The sequence below is a fragment of the Schistocerca americana genome, chromosome 2 (genome assembly GCF_021461395.2).
Source record: "Schistocerca americana isolate TAMUIC-IGC-003095 chromosome 2, iqSchAmer2.1, whole genome shotgun sequence".
Classification (NCBI taxonomy): domain Eukaryota; kingdom Metazoa; phylum Arthropoda; class Insecta; order Orthoptera; family Acrididae; genus Schistocerca; species Schistocerca americana.
In genome coordinates, this window is record NC_060120.1 from 488,131,298 (window position 1) to 488,147,944 (window position 16,647).

The 16,647-nt window shown below is 44.1% G+C and overlaps 1 protein-coding gene across 1 annotated transcript in view; it reads left to right on the top strand.

Annotated features, from left to right (window-relative positions):
* The window catches only part of LOC124595357 (cardioacceleratory peptide receptor-like), a 339,091-nt gene that overhangs the window by 273,323 nt on the left and 49,121 nt on the right, over nucleotides 1-16,647 (top strand). The gene's annotated exons all lie outside the window — the stretch shown is intronic.

The window sequence follows — 16,647 nt, forward strand, 5'->3', positions numbered from 1 at the left end:
GGTAGGAAAACCTTAGATTTGTTAAAAATGTAACGCAAAGAATAGGGAGGATCTTGACGAAGCGGAATATTACCGTAATTCACAAGCCCACAGGAAGATACAGGAATACCTTAAGCCTGCCAGGGACGCTCGCAAACCATTGGAAAAAACTGGAGTATATAGGATCCCTTGCAGCTGTGGAGATGTTTATGTGGGTACCACTAAAAGAACTGTTTCAAAACGTTTGGAAGAGCACAAGGGCAATTGTAGAAGAGGAGAAATGGACCGATCAGCTGTTGCGAAGCTTGCTTTCCAGCCAGGTAACCACAACATTCGTTTCGAGGAGACGCAAGTACTAGCGGCCACAAGCGGATATTACGAAAGGCTCTGCAGGGAGGCAATCGGAATCGCCAAACACCCTAATAATTTCATTCGGAAGGAGGAGGGCGTGAAATTAAACGGTATGTGGATGTAGGTGTTGAAGAAGATGTGTACCACCCGTCCACCACTGGGTGATGGCAACGGCGATCGAAGGCAGCGGGCAGCGGCCAATTGCACTGACGTTTTCAAAACACGTGACGTGTCGCCTCGGTGCGAGAGCGCGCGGACACGGAATTTAGCGGCAGTCAGTAGCGAGCCAGTGGGTGTGTTGGACCTTCCATCGAGCTACGGACCCTCTTGAAGATGTCCTCCGCAGACGGGGACGAAGCGTTGGGAATTGACACAGAATTCATCAACCGAGCACGGCATAAGTCTGGATAATTATAATGGACATGACATTTCCGGCCGTGAAAGTCAATTATTGAGATAGCTAAAGGAAAGGAAAATTTAATTGCGATGGGAGACTGGAATTCGACAGTTGGAAAAGGAAAAGAAGGAATCCTAGGTGAATGTGGACAGAATTGATTGAATAAAAGAGGAAGCCGTCTGCTAGTATTTTGCACTGAGCACAGTTTAAACATCGTTCATACTTGGTTAAAGGATCATGAAAGAGAAGGCTGTCTACATGGAAGAGATATAGTAGTAAGACAGAGATTTTGGAACCAGATTTCAAAATTGTAAGACATTTTCAGGGGAAGAAATTGGGAAAAGGTAGGAAATTAAAGAGATGGGAACTGGATAAACTGAAACAACAAGAGGTTGTTGAGAGTTTCTGCATCTACATCTACATGATTACTCCGCAATTCACACTTCAGTGCCTGGCAGAGTGTTTATCGAACCATTTTCAGAGGGAGCATTATGGAACGATTGAAAAGAATAGGGGAAAGGAATACAGAAGATGAAGAATGGGCAGTTGAAATAGTGACTGCAGCAGAGAATCAAACAGGCAAAAAGACGAGGTCTAGCAGAAATGCTTGAGTAACACAAGAGATATAGAATTGAACAGATACAAGGAGAAAATATAAAAATGTAGCAAATGAAGCAGGCGAAAGGGGATATTAACATCTAAAACATGAGATTAACAGGAAGTGTATAAAGGCTAAGCAGGTATGGCTAAAGGGTAAATGTAAGGATTTAGAAGCATATATTACTGGGGGAAGTATAAAAATTGCCTACAGGAAAATTAAAGAGGCCTTCGGAGAAAAAAAAGCAGCTGTATGAATGTCAAGAGCTCAGATGGAAAACCAGTCTTAAGCAAAGAAGGGAAAACTGAAAAGTAGAAGGAGTACGTAGAGGTTCTATACAAGGAAATGTATTTGAGGCAAATACTGTAGAAATGGAATAGCACACAGCTGAAGATGAGATGGGAGGTACGATAATGCGAGGAGAATTTGACAGAGCTTTGACTGACCTGAGTGGAAACAAGGCCCAGTGAGTAGACAACATTCTGATTCTGCTAGAACTACTGATAGTCTTGGGAGAGACAATCATGACAAAACTCTTCCATCTGGAGAGCAAGATTTATGACACAGTCGATTGGGTTGTTTGGGGAAGGAGACCAGACAGCGAGGTCATCGGTCTCAGCGGATTAGGGAAGGATGGGGAAGGAAGTCGGCCGTGCCCTTTCAGAGGAACCATCCCGGCATTTGCCTGGAGCGATTTAGGGAAATCACGGAAAACCTAAATCAGGATGGCCGGACGCGGGATTGAACCGTCGTCCTCCCGAATGCGAGTCCAGTGTCTAACCATTATGCCACCCCGCTCGGTAACACAGTCGAAATATCCTCAAAGTTTAAGAAGAATATAATAATTCGAATTCCAAAGAAAGCAGGTGCAGAAAGGTGTGAATATTATCGAACTATCAGTTTAATAAGTCATTGTATCGTATTGTATTGTATGTAACTGGGGACCTAGAAATGAGAGAGAGGCTTCGTCTCCGCAGTAGCTCTCAGTGGTTCACAACCCCACAGCAGGCTACAGCAGTCCACTCATCCTACTGCCGCCCCAGACCGAACCCAGGGTTATTGGGAATAAGGGCAACGAGCCCGCATTCGCCGAGGCAGATGAAAAATCGCCTTAAAACCATCCACAGACTGGCCGGTACACCGGACACCGACACTAATGCACCGGGCGGATTCGTGCCGGGGAACGGCACGCCTTTCCGCCCGGATAATAAGTCATAGTTGCAAATACTAACACGAATTCTTTACAGAAGAGTGGAGAAACTGGTAAAAGCCGACCTCGGGGAAGACCATTTTGGGTTCCGGAGATACGAGGGTTGGAACTTAAATAGTGACAACTATTTATTTACGGCTCGTGCAAAATGCATACTGACCTTCAAAGTAGTCACCAGCATTGCGTACAACCCATTGCCAACGATGTGGAAGTCGTAGGATACTCTTAGCAGTACCAGTTGTGTTGACAGTTCGAGCGGCGCGGTCTATTCAAATGGTTCAAATGGCTCTGAGCACTATGGGACTCAACTGCTGAGGTCATTAGTCCCCTAGAACTTAGAACTAGTTAAACCTAACTAACCTAAGGACATCACAAACATCCATGCCCGAGGCAGGATTCGAACCTGCGACCGTAGCGGTCTTGCGGTTCCAGACTGCAGCGCCTTTAACCGCACGGCCACTTTGGCCGGCTGGCGCGGTCTTTAACCCGACGAATTTGTAGCACTTCTGAAGCGAATGTCGTGAAGTGTTTCCTTTAGTTTAGAAATCGAGTTGAACTTATAAGGGCTCAAGTCAGGGGAGTGCAGTGGGTGGTATAGCACTTAGCATCCCCATCAGTCAATCAAATCAGTAACAGCTTGCACTGTACGTGGTTGAGCATTGTCCTGCAAAATGATGGTCAGATCCTGCAGAAAGTGTCATCACTTCTTTCTCGACGCTGTTCATTCTTAGAACACAACCTACGACCAGCTTAGAGACAGAAGAGATGACACTTTCCGCAGGACCATCATTTTGCAGGACAATGCTCAAGCGCGTACAGTGCAAGCTGTTATTGATCTGTTTGACTGATGGTGATTCTGAGTTCTATACCACCTACTGAACTCCCCTGAATTAATTAAACTGAAGGAAACACTTCTCGCCGCCCGGGATTAGCCGAGCGGTCTTAGGCGCTGCAGTCATGGACTGTGCGGCTGGTTCCGGCGGAGATTTGAGTCCTCCCTTGGGCATGGGTGTGTGTGTTTGTCCTTAGGATAATTTAGGTTAAGTAGTGTGTAAGCTTAGGACTGATGACCTTAGCAGTTAAGTCCCATAAGATTTCACACACATTTGAACATTTTCAAACACTTCACGGCGTTCGCTTCAGAACTGCAACAAGTCGTCGGGCAATAGACCGCGCCGCTCGGACTGTCAACACACCTGGCACTGCTAAGAGTATGCTACGACTTCCACATCGCTGGCAACGGGTTATGCACAATGCTGGTGACTACTTAGAAACGTCAGTAAACCTTTGAAACAGGTATCTATTTCGTACGAGCTGTAAATAAATAGTTACTACTATTTAAGTTCCAACCCTTGTATTTAGGAACACGCGAGGCAATGCTGACCCTAAAACATCTCTTAGAAGATTGGTTAAGGAAAGTAAAAGCTAAGTTTATAACTTGTAGACTTAGAGAAAGCTTTTGACAATGTTTATTTGTTCTACCACTATTTTAGGGTGTGAGCTACTCGGTGTCATAGTCTTTTTGCACGAAAAGAATCTTTACACCAGTCTTGTTGAATATTCTTGCCATCTCCTTCAATGCGGCATCTGGAGATGGAACGAGAGGGATTTCGAATCTATGTGAATTACACTCCTGGAAATGGAAAAAAGAACACATTGACACCGGTGTGTCAGACCCACCATACTTGCTCCGGACACTGCGAGAGGGCTGTACAAGCAATGATCACACGCACGGCACAGCGGACACACCAGGAACCGCGGTGTTGGCCGTCGAATGGCGCTAGCTGCGCAGCATTTGTGCACCGCCGCCGTCAGTGTCAGCCAGTTTGCCGTGGCATACGGAGCTCCAGCGCAGTCTTTAACACTGGTAGCATGCCGCGACAGCGTGGACGTGAACCGTATGTGCAGTTGACGGACTTTGAGCGAGGGCGTATAGTGGGCATGCGGGAGGCCGGGTGGACGTACCGCCGAATTGCTCAACACGTAGGGCGTGAGGTCTCCACAGTACATCGATGTTGTCGCCAGTGGTCGGCGGAAGGTGCACGTGCCCGTCGACCTGGGACCGGACCGCAGCGACGCACGGATGCACGCCAAGACCGTAGGATCCTACGCAGTGCCGTAGGGGACCGCACCGCCACTTCCCAGCAAATTAGGGACACTGTTGCTCCTGGGGTATCGGCGAGGACCATTCGCAACCGTCTCCATGAAGCTGGGCTACGGTCCCGCACACCGTTAGGCCGTCTTCCGCTCACACCCCAACATCGTGCAGCCCGCCTCCAGTGGCGTCGCGACAGGCGTGAATGGAGGGACGAATGGAGACGTGTCGTCTTCAGCGATGAGAGTCGCTTCTGCCTCGGTGCCAATGATGGTCGTATGCGTGTTTAGCGCCGTGCAGGTGAGCGCCACAATCAGGACTGCATACGACCGAGGCACACAGGGCCAACACCCGGCATCATGGTGTGGGGAGCGATCTCCTACACTGGCCGTACACCACTGGTGATCGTCGAGGGGACACTGAATAGTGCACGGTACATCCAAACCGTCATCGAACCCATCGTTCTACCATTCCTAGACCGGCAAGGGAACTTGCTGTTCCAACAGGACAACGCACGTCCGATGTATCCCGTGCCACCCAACGTGCTCTAGAAGGTGTAAGTCAACTACCCTGGCCAGCAAGATCTCCGGATCTGTCCCCCATTGAGCATGTTTGGGACTGGATGAAGCGTCGTCTCACGCGGTCTGCACGTCCAGCACGAACGCTGGTCCAACTGAGGCACCAGGTGGAAATGGCATGGCAAGCCGTTCCACAGGACTACATCCAGCATCTCTACGATCGTCTCTGTGGGAGAATAGCAGCCTGCATTGCTGCGAAAGGTGGATATACACTGTACTAGTGCCGACATTGTGCATGCTCTGTTCCCTGTGTCTATGTGCCTGTGGTTCTGTCAGTGTGATCATGTGATGTATCTGACCCCAGGAACGTGTCAATAAAGTTTCCCCTTCCTGGGACAATGAATTCACGGTGTTCTTATTTCAATTTCCAGGAGTGTATTACAGTACTAGCTGAGAATCTCGGCATCGTCCATGTGCTTATTTATAGCTGTGTTGAAGACTCTGTTTGCGTGAAATTTATTTTTTACTAATAAAGGTTCTCTGTGTATATATTTTGAAGTAGTATGATTGGACACGTGAACGAAGATCTTGTTTGCTTCGCTAACACAGAAGAGAGTTACGTAGAGCTGGTCATATGAAAAGCGACTGACGCTGAAGATAAATGATAAATTATTAGGAATAAGTGTGATTCGGGGCATACAATTTCGGTTACTTGCACCACTTTCGGTCATAATTTCCAATTCTATGATGTTACAATGGAGATAAGTAACCTTAAGCATCTGCGAATGAAGTGCACTTAGAAGCAGATAACTCATGACGCTATGATCAAATTTACGTGGCGCCTCATTTTAAGAAGGAGTTCTCAAAGAGTGAGTTAAAGTCTGATGTTTTCAAGCTGCAGCAAATCTTTCCTCACGATCTTCATTGGATTCTTGAGACCACATAGCTCTCAGTGTTTTAGCCGTTGTGCTTTACTCAGAAAGACTCGACTGTTTTCTAGGCATTTTTATTCGTCAACAAAACTAAATCAAAATGTGGTCAGTAGACACCAAATAACAAAGCAAACTATAAATACGTTTTTTATAGCAAAGAATGGAAGTAAAATCTATAGAAAAAACAGACCAATGTCGTTAAACTTTTAATACACAAACCGAAAGCAGTGTTTTTCTATACCCTAACCAAATAAATTCAATGTCAGTTATTCGTAAAGGTAAGAGTGTGGCGCTTAATTTAAGTCGCTGATGTGAACCCAAGGGTCAGTGACGTAAACTTGTCACAATACTTATGTCAATGAAATAAAAAAGTATTTCCTAGGAAATATAAATAGAATCTATCAAAAGAAGCAGTGCAATGTAGATAAGTATTTAGAACAAAAATCAAAATAAAAAATGAGTTCGCTATTTTACTGATTTCGCATTGTGTTGCCGCTGTTAGTTTGTATTCGTAAAGATAAGATTGCGGCGCTCAGTTAGCGCCTCTTCAGATTATCTTGAACAGCGCTGTTCAGGATAATCTGAAGTTGCGTCAACCCCGCGAAACACGTAGTTCTGGAGATTAGCGAGTTCAGACAGGCAGACGCGACGGTTTTACAGTTCTTAGTATAGACGGTGCAAGATATTTGATTAGAGTGTGGGACTTCATGGGAGTATTCGTGCTAATTCCTAAACGGCATTTTTCTCGTAACACGGCACGTTCTCATCTTACAATATAACGCACAACGTGTCAGGGAAGCTGAGAGGATTACTCTGCAAGAGTGGTGACGCAGCTCGGCTCGTTAATGGAAGTGAGAGGCGGAGCAGCCGGCCTCTGGCGATACGTGACCGCGGGGATAAGCTGCCGCCCACGCGAGTCTGGGGGCGGAGGCGGAGGCGGCTTCCGACGCTACTTGTTGCCGCTCCCAGCGCGTCAAGGACGGTCGAGGGGCACCCCTTTTGTTAAATTTATACCGTATTCTCTGCAATTTTAACTCGGGGGACATATCGCTTGGTACGTTTGTGTGTATTGATGAAAGAGTGTTCCTTTTGTATTTTCACCCAAAAGTTCTGCCCAGTCACGTTTAACTGGCAGTCAAATACTACTTGATTTGATCAGATAATTTTTTCAATTTGCTTGCGCCTTCATGACTGCAATTTCCTTTGTTGTCTTCATGTTACACGAAGGGGGAGGGCGAGAATAAAAACCGCGAACGCGTCTAAGCGTATCACATGCTTCTGATGAGAGCTATCACAGTTATTAGTCTCTGAAAAGATGGTTTGGAGCTTAATGTTGACGTCCCTGCGAAAAGACAACTCGAGCACTTCAACACATCCTCGTATAAAGCACAGAGTGGAACAGCCAGTTACATTACTGACGTCGACTATCTGAATTGTTTAGTCTATGCACTACACCTGCTTCGTAACATTCCAGTCTGAACTTGTGCGCAGCTCTGTGATGGTATCGTGGGGTCTTGGCGTGACCCCAGCCTGGCGGACGATAGGCCGTGGTGTAATAACCGTGTTAGGAAACTGCTACGTAAGAAAAGAGAGCTTCATCACAGATTCAAAAGGAGTCGAAACCTAGCTAATAAACAAAAGCTGAAAGGAAGAGGAAATGAGCATAATGACAGCAACGAGAGAAGCGTACAAAGTCTTTAAAATTAAAGTCTTGTCAACCGATCTGACTAGAAACCTAAGACGTAATGATCTTACGTAAAAACTGATAGATGTAAAGATAATTTCCGGAGTGCCCAAAGGAAGTTTGACAGAATCTTTAGCCGGCCGTTGTGGCCGAGCTGTTCTAGGCGCTTCAGTCCGGAACCGCGCTGCTGCTACGGTCGCAGGTTCGAATCCTGCCTCGGGCATGGGTGTGTGTGCTGTCCTTAGGTTAGTTAGGTTTAAGTAGTTCTAAGTCTAGGGGACTGATGACCTCGGATGTTAAGTCCCATAGTGCTCAGAGCCATTTTTGAACAGAATCTTTACTGTTTACAGTGCATATAAATAACCTAGTAGAAAGCGACGGAAACTATTTAAGATTCTTCGTAGATGATACGGTTGTCTTTCACAAAGTAACAACGCCAGAAGACAGCATCGATTTGCAGAATGACCTGCAGAGGACTGGTGATTGGTACAGGCTCTGGCGGTACACTCTGAACGTAAATTAATGCAACGTGTTGCTCGTACGTAGGAAAAGAATACCACCACCGTACAGCTGCACTATTGATGACATATTTCTGTAAACAGTCTCTACCGTGAAACATCTAGGACTAACCATCCAGAGCGACATTAAGTTCAATGACCATATAAAACAAATAGTAGGAAAAACAGACGCCACACAGATTGATAGTACGAGTCTTAAGGAAATGTAACTCATCCACGAAGGAAATGGATTACAAGGCACTTGTTCGACCGATTCTTGAGTATTGTTCATCAACTGGGATCCTTACCAGGTAGGTTTGATAGAAGAGATACAGTAGATCAAATGAAGAGCAACGTGTTTCGGCACAAGATCGTCTAGTCCGCGCTAGAACGTTACAGAGATGTTCACCAGACTCCGCTGGCAGACGCTGCAAGAGAAGCGCTGTGCATCACGGAGCTATTTACTATTGAAATTTCGAGAGAGTACTTCCAGGAAGAGCCAGACAACATATTACGTCGTCCCACATACACCTCACGAAAGAAAATGATGAAAAATTTCGATAATTTAGAACTACTCGTAATATAGGGGTTTCTCGACAATCATTCTTCCTAAGCACCTTTTCCGAGTGGAACAGGGTATGGGGAATCAGTTAGTGGTGCCACACACAGTTAGGTGGCTTACTGAGTATAATGTAGATGTAGTGCAAGAGAAGGTGCCGCTTTCACGCCGTAACTGGGAATTGCCGGTGGCTGCAACCGCTTGGCGAGTTGTTAAGGAACGTCCTTGTCAACAGTATACCCTTATTCATTTTAGTACAGAATATCAGGCGGGAGGCTATTGTCCCTCGATAAGTCGGTGGCTGCGCCGCACGTAGCGCCATAGTCAGCAACTGCCGGCTTGGGAGCCAACGCATAACACGCCAGCAACGAGAAGCAGTGGTGTTAGCGAAACTGCTTCCGAAATTTATCAGACGCAGCCGATAGCAGCCTTACTAATTCACGGATATTTATGATAGCCTGCTAGCCAGTGCTTCTCCAACAGCAGCAGTCCTGCACCGGAAGAGACAAGAGCCTGTAGCCATAGGGCGGTGAGGATTTCATTCATTCTGCACTTCTTGTTTATTCAGCCCTTGTAGGGGCTTAGTCGGAGCTGTGGTGCTGTGCTTCGAAGATGCTGGCTAGCTTCTTCCACTTCCTCAGCTTCCTGAATATTCTTTGGTTCCGAATAAGCCTTTTCGTGAAACGGTGTCTGGTCTTCAGGCTGACGGTCTCTTCCGTCTGTATAACATGCTCACCAGTAGCTCGTCTCAACCGACGTAATCGTGGTGCAACAATATGCTGCTTACACACCTGTCTGAAGAGTTGAATGACGCAACGATTTTTGCACTTCTTACCCAAGTCATTCCCACTTGACTTTTTTTTATATCTAAAACCGGTACGCTGTCTGCCACACGGGCTGGAGCTCTGTGTGGTTTCCGCAGCTTGCCTACGGTGGCATTGGTTTCTGTGCAGTGCCAGAAACGGTGCTAGTGTCGTACGTGAAACACCCTGCACTACACATCACAATACCGTCGGCTCTCTCATGTGTCATGAACTGTTTGAGTTGAATGTGGGCATGAATGCACCAACATGGCAAAAACCTGTGACGGATCTTTTCTAACCATTGTAATGACCCAGAAAATCTATTTCAGTTATCTTTTCAAGGGGCATCTGACTTCAGATAATATATATTCTGAAGAATTTTTCATAGTTTAAGATATTCAGTCTGGGTTACAATATTATACTCATTCATTTAAATTCAGCTTTGTTGTCTAAGTTTCAAATGTATGGTTCCCTTCTTGAGGCCAAGGACGAAAATTAAAGATGAGAATATAAGACATTTTAACGGCTGTATAGCATACATCATCAGAACAAAAATATCTCAACACCCCTACATAATGCGGAATTCACTACTAGATGTCATGAGAGGCCCTTCCGCCAATATAAAAGGTTTATATTTATGAATTACGGCGTAAAAAAGAAATTAAGGACTTGGGATTAGGATAATTTGAAAGAACTAAAGGTTACTGAGATTCCAACTCAAGCAATAGGAAACAATTTACTGAAAAAGGAAAAATACAATAGAAAACGAAATAGTAGCTTTGCGGACTTAAATAGCGAAGACAACAAAAGAGCGACTAGGCAAGAAATCCTTGGATAACACATGAGATAATGAAGGCATAATGTAATAATAGAGGGACTGAATTAGCCAATGTAAATATACAGGTCAAAAAATAAGAGTGACAAATACTCACGGAACACAATGGCTACAAGAGAAAAGCAAAGGTGTAGAAGCGTTGTTGACTATGGGAAAGAGAGATGCTGCGTAATGGAAGATTAAAGAAACCTTTCGAAAAAGGAAAAGTTGCTGTATGAATGTCAAGAACACAGGTCATAAAAGTATTACTAAATATACGAGGGTTGGAACTTTAATAGTAGCAACTATTTATTTACAGCTCGTACAAAATAGATACCTGACCTTCAAGGTAGTCACCAGTATTGTGTATAGCCCGTTGCCAGCGATGTGGAAGTCATAGGATATTCTTAGCGGTGCCAGTTGTGTTGACAGTTCGAGCGGCGCGATCTACTGCCCGACGAATTTGTAGCAGTTCTGAAGCGAATGCCGTGAAGTGTTTCCTTCAGTTTAGAAATCGAACTCACGAGGGCTTAAGTCAGGGGAGTGCAATAGGTGGTATAGCATCCCATCAGTGAAACAAATCAGTAACAGCTTGCACCGTACGTGCTTGAGCATTGTCCTGCAAAATGATGGTCAGGTCCTGCAGAAAGTGTCATCACTTCGGTCTTTAAGCTGGTTGTAGGTTGTGTTCCAAAAATGAACAGCATAGAGACAAACGTGATGACACTTTCTGCAGGACCTGACCATCATTTTGCAGGACAATGCTCAAGCACGAATAGTGCAAGCTGTTACTGATTTGTTTGACTGATGCAGCTGCTAAGTGCTATACCACTTACTGCACTCCCCTGACTTAAGCCCTAGCGAGTTCAACTCGGTTTCGAAACTGAAGGAAACACTTCACGGCATTCGTTTCAGAACTGCTACAAATTCGTCGGGCAATAGACAGCGCCGCTCGAACTGTCAACACAACTGGCACTACTAAGAGTATCCTACGACTTCCACGGGTTATACACAATACTGGTGACCACTTTGCAGGTCAGTAAAAATTTGAAAGACGTATCTACTTTGTACGAGCTGTAAATAAATAGTTGCCACTATTAAAGTTCCAACCCTCGTAGAAAATTAATGTGGAAGGAGTATATCGGATGGTTTGAAAAAAGATTCTGACAACATTGTGGAAATGAAAGAGGAAGTAGATGTTTACGAGATGGAAAACATGATAATGCGAGAATGTGTCGTTTTAAGGCACCTGGAGTACACGACATGCCCTCACAATACGCGACAACCCTCACAATTATTATAATTTTTGAGAGACGAAACTGTTCCCTGAGAAGGCAAGAAAATCATACTAGTAAAATATCCCTAGCCGCCAAGAAGAATGTAGTTATCCCAATACCAAAGCAGGTAGTTAGTGATAGAAACAACAGTCAACTTAATAAGTCATAATTGCAAAACATTGACATGAATTGTGAGATCAACTTCATTCCGGAGAAATGTTGGGCACACGAGGCAACACTTAGGAAACCAACATTTGGAGCATTTGTAGATTAGAAGACAGATTTTTTCAAAGTTGACAATAGTTTGCTCTTTGAAATTATGAAGGTATCAAGGGTAAAATAAACTAAGTGAAAGGCTTTTTACATTTTGCATGAAAGTAGAAGAATCGAGGACATGGAAGGGATAAAGTAATTGAGAAAGGATTGACAAAAGAGTGAGACAGTGTTGTAGCCGGACCACTATATTATTCATTCTGTTTCCTTGGCAAGCTATGATAGAAAGCAAGGAGAAATTTGCAAACGGAATTAAAATTCAAGTAACAGTATTTGAAAACTTGTTAATCAATGACAGGCGAAGGTATTGTAAGAACCATTGAACTGAGTCGATAGTGCTTAGAAAAGAGTGCAAGATGAATATCAACAAAAGTAAAACACGGGTTATGGAATATAGTTGAATTAAATCACGTGGTGCTGATGGAATTAGATCAGAAACTGAGAAACTAAAAATAGTAATGAGTTTTGATATGTAGACAGCAAAATAACTGATAGCCAAAGCCGGAGAATATAAAATGCTGAATAATAATAGCAAGAGAAGCTTTTCCATAGAAGAAGGATCGCTGATACTGAATATAAAATTAAATGTGAGAAAGTTAACTGTACTGTAGTGTGGTGTAGTGTAACCTTGTAAGAACGTGACACGTGGACGACAAACAGTGTGCACAAGAAGAAAGTAAAAGCTTCTGAAATGTGGTGCCACAGAGAATGCTGGAGATAGGATGGATAGAGTGGAGGACCAATGAAGTGGTACTGAAATTATCTGGGGGAAAATATGTTGATGGCACAACCGAACTAAATGAAGGGTATGTTAACAGCACACAGTATGGAGCATCAAAAAATAGTTAATTTGATAATTGAGGAAAGTGGGGTGGAAACTGTAGACGAAGCCAAGGCTAGACTACTGTAAGATGTAGGTTGCAGTAGTTACGCACAAATGAAGAGGCTTGCAGAGGATGGACTAGCGTGCAGAACTACATCAAACCAGTCTTTGAATTGAAGATCACGACCGTAATAAGATGTCGTTAATAGTTATAAAAGTCTTAGCTCCATACGAAGTACATAAATGTTTATTGGAATGTATTTACGCTTCTCTTGTCGTCACTTACACACTCTTATTTGTGTATGTGTATAGATGAATGTATGAATACCTCGAAAAAATGCAGACTACTAATTTTAGAATGTATTGTGACCTATACAGTGTGATGCCTGAATGTCTACCCTCTTACAATCGGATTTTTGCGAATAACTCCAATAAAAATATGTTATTAGAAATAGATATTTCTAAATATAAAGAACGTACTAAGCGAAAGAAAGAAAGTAGGTAAAATGATAGAAAATTGTTTTTAAGTATTTGAGCGTAATTGCGATTGTCATGCCAGCATTAATTGTTGTATTGGTAATTGTAAGAGTATTGTGTTTTGTTTATTCAGGTAAAATACAATTGCTGCCAGAATCATTAAGTGTGTAAATGAGTCCCTTGAAACTGTTTGTACGGTGCATGTAATTGCCACAGCTAACACATATTACTTCTCTGCACTGCACTGGCTACTTTCACAAATAATAGATTATTGCTTCAAGCCATTCACAAGAAATCACCAACTTAACAATGTAAGCTGAGCGGTAGTTTGTCATGGTGTCCTCTAGAGGAAGTGTGTAATCAGTTCTGTTTCTGTCCAAGTTCACTGTCCATTGAGACATACTGTTAGAGAAAGCTAAACTAAAGAATTACCATATCATCATAATGTTCAGTCTACGGATGGAGTCTAAAAGTCGTTGTTTGTCGACAATTAGAGCAACGAATGCCACGAAATAATGCTGAGGGAAGGGTATCTCTGCGCCCTGTTCGTCTGACAGATGTAGAGGGTAAACTAAAATTCGGCCGACAAACTTTCAGGGCTGGTGGTACGGTCCAAAACAAGAGAACACGTCTAGTAAACATGGGCTCTAAAATGCATAGCTGAAGAGCTATGAGCATTCGTTCAGTAGAAGAGATGAGTTTCACAGTAGCGAAACCTCTTAAGGTGCTCATTTTAGAGCTCATGTTTACTAGACATTTGTTTTTCTTGGTACATAGTATCATCTCTGAAAGTTTGTCGGTAGAGTTGTGGTTCATCCTGTAGTTAGCACTGTTGACCATTCGCCGCAGCTAAATCATCGATGACAGGTACAGGCGTCCCACTCCATCGCCATCGGACGCATCACCAATACGCATCTGAGTGTCTACTGACATGCATTGTCATCCACAAGCGCTTCACGCTACGGGGGCCATGAATGAAAGTGAGGAATGGTTAATGTATAAATGAATCCAGCTTATGGAGAACTATCGTTTGCAACTAACGTTGGGATTCCCAAGAGTAACCTTTTTTCTGTCAGTTTTCTTGCTTCTGTTTAACTGTTATCAAAACTAATGTGGATGTAAACGTAGAAGTAATGAAAGGAAGAATATAAAATAGCCCAGTGTTAAATTCAAGATAACAGACTGTAGAGTAACTGAAATAAATAAGTAAATCTATACATATTACAAATTGAAGTCTCCCGCGGCGTTTTTCTGTTTGTTTGTGAAAGGTAATCTGAGGAACTACTGTAGTTATTTTTGATACGGTTTTCATCAATAGATAAGACTGTTTCATGTTGAAGGTTTTGTGTACATAATTCATTAGCGCCAGGAAAATCGCCCGGCCATAGATACTTACTGCCACCAAAGCAGGTGCGTGTCGCTAGTTAGCACATAACTGCCATTTTATTCAGAGAAGGGTGAAAACACTTCCGTCATTAACCGTTAGGTGTTACATGTCGAAGTCGAGTGTGCATGCTGTTTATTGGTTGCATGACTGAACCGCCTGTGTATTCTAATGTTGAGAAGCAAATACGCTTGTACCCACGTGAACATGTCTCGCTACTAAATTCCTGGGACGTTAAAAACATCTAGATAATTTTATTGCGACAATTTAATACTGGCTTCATACTAGTAACGAGGGTACACTGTCGCGCAATGACAACCGTTTCTCTGTGTCATTACTGCCAAATTCTTTCGATATCTTCGGCACGTTGTATGCTTGACACGTAGAGAATACAGCTATAAGAACTCATCCCACTGCAGAGTGGAAGATTGGCACCTAGTGAATCAGATTAGCAGACGGCCCTTAAACAATAAATACTCTCTCGCGCAATTATAATGAGATTTCTAAATCACCCGTAACAACACAGAAACCAATTTACCGGTCAGTGGTTTAAAAATTTCAAAAAATGGAAGGCTAACTGTCCGTCAAATGAAATGAGAATCAAGTACCATGTTGTCCTGTGTTTACGTGGATATAGACGTGGTCCGTGGGGACATGATTCTGTTTAGTATTCTGTGGCACCTATTCTATGTTTCATGAAATCCTTCTCTACATCTTAAATTATGTAACATAATGCCATATGGATGAATGACCGAGCGAGGTGGCGCAGTGGTTAGACGCTGGACTCGCACTCAGGGGGACGACGGTTCAATCCCGCGTCCGGCCATCCTGATTTAGGTTTTCCGTGATTTCCCTAAATCGCTCCAGGCAAATGCCGGGATGGTTCCTTTCAAAGGGCACGGCCGACTTCCTTCCCCGTCCTTCCCTAATCTGATGAGACCGATGAACTCGCTGTCTGGTCTCCTTCCCCAAAACAACCAACCATGGATGAATGGTTGGAAGAAACCAAAGGACAGGCTCAGCTTCCTAAGTGGAAAGGTTTTCCCTATCGTTCGCGCCCGCAAGCACCTTTCCTTTGCGAAATTTGAGTGCTGTAAGTACATCTGTTAGGCGTAGATGACAATAATGGTGTGTGTGTGTGTGTGTGTAGTGCAGCGTCGTGTTCGTGTTGGAGATGATGACAGAATGGAGAGGGTGAAAAGAGGAGCCAACATATAGCTCACCACTCTCAAAGAACGGCAAGGGGGGCGCCGAGCTTACGTTCCCACCCGAAAAAAAATTGTTCAAATGGCTCTAAGCACTTTGGGACTTATCATCTGAGGTCATCAGTCCCCTTTGACTTAGAACTAATTAAACCTAACTGACTTAAGGACATCACACACATCCAAACCCGAGGCAGGATTTGAACCTGCGACTGTAGCAGTCGCGTGGTTCCGGACTGAAGCGCCTAGAACCGCTTGGCTACAGCAGCCGGCGTTCCCATCCGACAAACGAATCACGGTCGATAGTGTCACATGCCCTCACTGCATGAGACACTGCGGAGAGGTTTCGAATTGAACCCAGGAGCTTGGCGTAAGGGGTGCGATCAGGGACTTCACATTCACACCCCTCCGACCCTGTCTGCCGTAAAGGCAAAGAGAAAGCAGTCAACAGCACGCGCTGTATCCATACTTTCACCCGTCCAAGGACTGATCACGCCTGACTGTGCTTCAGTTCGGTGAACTGACGGGAATAGGTTTTTGTACCGCGTCACGGCCGTTGAGTACACGTAGTAAGTATGTAACACTATATATTAGCAAGAAGCTGATCGATCCGGTAGAGTAGATTCAAATGGCTCTGAGCACTATGGGACTTAACATCTATGGTCATCAGTCCCCTAGAACTTAGAACTACTTAAACCTAACTAACCTAAGGACATCACACAACACCCAGCCATCACGAGACAGAGAAAATCCCTGACCCCGCCGGGAATCGAA